Source organism: Anolis carolinensis, unplaced genomic scaffold (genome assembly GCF_035594765.1).
Source record: "Anolis carolinensis isolate JA03-04 unplaced genomic scaffold, rAnoCar3.1.pri scaffold_10, whole genome shotgun sequence".
Lineage (NCBI taxonomy): Eukaryota > Metazoa > Chordata > Lepidosauria > Squamata > Dactyloidae > Anolis > Anolis carolinensis.
This window is the reverse complement of record NW_026943821.1, coordinates 10,729,811-10,734,917: the sequence shown is the minus strand read 5'-3', so window position 1 is coordinate 10,734,917 and position 5,107 is coordinate 10,729,811. Positions and strand designations below refer to the sequence as shown.

The window sequence follows — 5,107 nt, the reverse complement described above, 5'->3', positions numbered from 1 at the left end:
TGTATGGTGGCATAGATTAATATAATGTAGTCTAATGCATTATAAATGCTCTATATGGTTAGTGTAGTGTAGACTCTTATAATGTAGTCCAGTGCCATTTAACTGCATTATATGGTTGGTGCAGAGCCATATAATGCAGTCCAATACAATATAACTACTATATAATTAGTGCAGACCCATATAATGCAGTACAATGCAGTATAATTGCATATGATTAGTGTAGACCCATTTAATGCAGTCCAGTGCCCTTATCTGCATTATTTAGTCAGTGTAGACTCTTATAATGTAATACAATGAAATTTAACTGCATTATATGGCAATGTAGAGCCATATAATGCAGTCCAATGCCGTTACCTGCATTACATGGTCAGTGTAGACCCATATAATGCAGTCCAATTCAATTTAATTGTATTTTATGGTCAGTGTAAACCCATCCTCCAGGAAATAATGCCCAATGGCTGCTCACTGGAGGGAAGGATATTAGAGGCAAAGCTGAAGTATTTTGGCCACATCATGAGGAGACAGGAAAGCTTGGAAAAGATCACAATGCTGGGGGAAATGGAAGGAAAAAGGAAGAGAGGCCAACCAAGGGCAAGATGGATGGATGGGATCCTTGAAGTGACTGGCTTGACCTTGAAGGAACTGTGGGTGGTGACGGCCGACAGGGAGCTCTGGCGTGGACTGGTCCATGACGTCACGAAGAGTCGGAGACGACTAAACAACTGAGCAGCAGGTAAACCCATATTATGCAATCCAGTGCAGTATAACTGCATTAGTAGGCAGTGTAGTCATGTTTAACTGCATTATATGGTCAGTGTAGACTCATACAATACAGTCCAGTGGAGTTAACTGCATTATTTGGCAGTGCAGTCTACAGGGCAGTGCAATGCAGTTATGTTGCATTCTGTGAGTCTATAGCAGCCATGGGCAAACTTTGGCCCTCCAGGTGTTTGGGACTTCAACTCCCACAATTCCTAACAGCCTCTCAGCAGTTAGGAATTGTGGGAGTTGAAGTCCAAAACACCTGGAGGGCTGAAGTTTGTTTATGCCTGGTCTACAGTGACCTTACAATGCTGTTACAAATAGCATTACACAGCAGTGTAGATAGGGCCTGGGTGCTTCTCCTTTCGTGCAAGTGACATTGTCTTCCAAGGCCCCGCTGGCATGAAAATCCTAATAAGAAAATATAAAGAGAGAATGGCCCTTGTGGTTGTTTCCCAGGTGCTGTTTAGTAGGTTTGCCAACTTTTCTCCTGCTCATTGAATAAAAGACCTGGCGCCCTTCCTCTCTTCCTCTCCGCCAGCCCCGGGCCGTGCATGTTCAGTCAATGTCTTTCTTTTCTTTCCATCAGCCCCACTCTGCAAATCCAGATGGAAGATCCTCGGTGAGGAACCGGCTGGACTCGATTTTCTGCCTTCTTTGTGGCTGAGAGCCAGAAGAAGCCGGCTGATATGGTGGCCCTTGCAGCAGAAAGGTATTCGCTTTGTGTCAAGGTAGGAAACGCCTTCAGTCCTCCGAGCCTGGGAAGGTATAGGGTACATCTACACTGTAGAATTGATGCAGTTTGACACCACTTTAACTGCCATGGCTGAATGCTATGGAATCATGGGAGTTGTAATTTTACAATATCTTTAGTCTTTTCTGCTGAAGCACATCTCCTAGGATTTCATAGCATTCAGTTATGGCAGTTGGAGTGGTATCGAACTGCATTAACTCTACAGTGTAGATGCCAAAAAGATAGGTAAAGGTAAACAGGGCCGTAGCCATAAAAAAAATTCGGGAGGGGTTTTGAAAATTGGGGGAGGGGGGTTTTGAACCCCTAGCACACATCCCGCCCCACTACAAACCTGTCAATATCTGCTTGAGATAGTGCCTGGGGGGACTCTTAATGTTTTGTGTCGCATAGACTTAGCATGGGGATTTGGTTAACCAGTTAAAATTCATGAGTAAACCAGATTTTTTTTATAACCTGAAAAATTTCGGGGGGGGGGTTGAACCCCTAAAACCACCCCCTCGCTACAGGCCTGAAGGTAAAGGTTTCCCCTGACTTTAAGTGCAGTCATTTCCTAATTTGGGTGTTGGTGCTCATCTCTATTTCAAAGCTGAAGAGGCGGCATTGTCCATAGATGCCTCCAAGGTCATGTGGCCGGCATGATCGCATGGAGTGCCGTTACCTTCCCGCTGGAACAGTACCTATTGATCTACTCACATTTGCATGTTTTCGAACTGCTAGAGAACCTGTGCAATAAACAAACATGTTATGACTATAAGAATGACCTGGTTTATGCTTATGGATTATGTGATTGTATGGTTTTTAAAAATGTTTTTAATTGTTTTACTTGTATTCTATTATTTTTTTAAATGTCTTTTAATGCCGTATTGTTGTCAAGGCATCAAATAGCTAACTGCCTTTTATGTAAAGCTGCCTTGAGTCCCCTTCGGGGTAGAGAAAGGCAGGATAGAAATATTGTACACAAAGAAATAAATAAATAGGTTGGCAGAAGCTGGGGCTAACAGCGGGAGCTCACCCCGCACCCTGGGTTCGAACCACCGACCTTTCCGTCAGCAAGTTGAGCAGCTGAGTGGTTTAATCTGTTGCGCCACCGAAGGCTCCTTTACCCATGACATTACCATCCCCAAGCTCCCTCCTCCGCCTACACGCCAGACACGAGGAGCAGGGGAAAAGAAGGCGGAGCCGGAAAGTGGGGCGGGGCTTTCTCCTTTCACCGCCCACTCGAGCTCACTCTCAGCTTCGGGAGGGAGGGAAACGGGAAATGGGCGTGGCTTTCCGGGCCCCGCCCCCTTTCAGAGCTTGAGAGAGAAGTAGGCAGGAGGAGGAGGAGGAGAGAGAGAGGCAGGGAAGCGCCTCTGGTTCTCGCTTCCACTCGCAGCGGTTTCTTCCGTTGTCCTCGCGCCGCGTTCTCTCACCCGTCTCCCTACAGGCGCGCGCCAGGTAAGTGAGCTCCCTCGTTCTGTCCCCCCTCCCGCTGTGCCTGGCGACCGTTGGGCGAAACCATTCCTCCCATGGGGGAGAACAGGGGGGAATACATAGAGATATGTGCCTTTCTCCTCGAGTGTATATTTTTAATTCTTTCGCTCTCATTTCTTCCTGTCTTCAAAATCCTCCTCTTTTCCCTCATCGTTCCTCAACGCCTCCTGCCTGCCAATTTCCCCCTTGTCGATATGGCTTCCTCCTCCCACCACCACTTTCACCACCCCATATATATTTACTGCTGCCTTAGGCATAGTGGATCCTGGGAATTGTAGTCTCCTGCAGGAAGGGTTGCAGGGCTGTTGATTAGATTCAAATGATTTGATTCAAAGGCAGAGCAAGGTTAGCTTGGATCGGAACGCGAAGGGATGTGGTGGCACCTTTTGAGGCTTACTGAGTGGAGGATTGCTTCATTAGTTATGGCCGGAGGGCATGGGAGAGACTACGACTCCCAGCAGCCCCCGCGCGAGCTCTCTTTCCCTCCATCCTTTTTTCCCCATTGGCTCCCTTGCTGGGCCTTCAGCATCCCTTGTGGGAAGAGAACGCCTGTGGCTTTCCTCCCTCTTGGGCCCCTTCCATACTGGACCTGACCCCAGATTTTCTTCTTATCCCAGATTATCTGGCAGTGTAGACAGGGCATGGGCAAACTTGGGCCCTCCAGGTGTTTTGGACTTCAACTTCCACCATTCTTGACAGCCTCAGCCCCTTCCTTTTCCCCCTTCCCATAGTGGAAGGGAAACTTTTAGTGGCACCGAAGGAAGAAAGAAATGGAGGCAGCTGGGTCTGAGTACAATTTTGGTGTAGGAAGAGAACCTCAAGGGCCATCTATTCCAACCCCATTCTTTCAGGCAGAAAGGCACCATCCAAGCCCTTCCAAGAAATTGCCATCCAACTAAAGAAGACTCCACCAAGCTCTGAGGCAGCATGTTTTTTAGAAAAACATGGCCTTTTAGAGATCATCACCTTTTAGTGAATGGTATTTATAGGCTTAAACTCGTTTGAGTAGAATCTTTTAAAGTGGCATATAACCGAATATATACCCAGCGGTGCAGCGGATTAAACCGAAAGGTCAGCGGTTTGAATCAGCCCCAGCTTCTGCCAACCTAGCAGTTTGAAAACATGCAAATGTGAGTATATCAATAGGTACCGCTCCGGCAGGAAGGTAACGGCGCTCCATGCAGCCATGCTGACCACATGACCTTAGAGGTGTCTATGGACAACGCTGGCTCTTCGGCTTAGAAATGGAGATGAGCACCAACCCCTAGAGTCGGACACTAGAGTTAACGTCAGGGGAAACCTTTACCTTTATTAACCAAATATAATTATGCAAGGCAATTGACTTCACTTATTAGACTGAAGAATTTGTTGTCTTTGGACTGTTAGGAAACAGAGAATATGCCAGTGCATAAAAATAGCTGTTCTTCAGAAGTGTTTTTCAGTACCCAAAAATATATCTACTTGTTTTATATTATGTACTCAGGAGACGAAATAAAGTAGATTTTGGTAAAAATAACATTTGGTTTACTCACAACCTTCATGTGCTCAGCATATACAGGTATACAACTTATCAGTCAGTTACATATATGTTTGAGAAAGTAAGTCTGCTATCTGAGCAGTCCCAAAATCTAAAGAAATCTTTTGGAGTCTGTACTCTGCTCAGAGGAAATCACATGATCTGCAGCCCCTCCCACAACTTCTCAGGAAAAACATAGAGCAAGAAAAAAAAAGCTGCACCTCAGAATATATATACCAGGGGTCCCCAAACTAAGGCCCAGGGGCCACATGCGGCCCATCGAAGTCATTTATCCGGCCCCCGCGGCGGCGGCTCCCTCCTCTACTGAGGAAGGCACATGCAGCACGAGGGAGGAGGCAAAAGTGCACGCCTTTCCTGCCTCCTCCCTCTCCTGGTACGCACCTTCCAAAGCTTTGCTTGTTTATAATGGTATTTTCATTATTATTTAATTAATAATTAATTATTGAGGAGTGCTTTGCTAATGCTTTTGGTGCACAAAGGGGTTGGACTAATGGCCCAAGGGGTCTCTTCCAACCATTATTATTATTATTATTATTATTATTATTATTGACACAAAGGCACAGTATAACACAGCAAACAAG

At 46.1% G+C, this 5,107-nt stretch overlaps 1 protein-coding gene across 2 annotated transcripts in view; it reads left to right on the top strand.

Annotated features, from left to right (window-relative positions):
• Nucleotides 1-2,798: 2,798 nt before the first annotated feature.
• Nucleotides 2,799-5,107, top strand: part of sipa1l3 (signal induced proliferation associated 1 like 3) — a 144,819-nt gene continuing 142,510 nt past the window's right edge. The window contains exon 1 of one of the 2 annotated variants that reach the window (XM_008113820.3): nt 2,799-2,953. The gene's annotated coding sequence lies outside the window, so the exon portion shown is untranslated. The remainder of the gene's footprint in view (nt 2,954-5,107) is intronic. The other variant, XM_062962415.1, reaches the window with a different exon arrangement.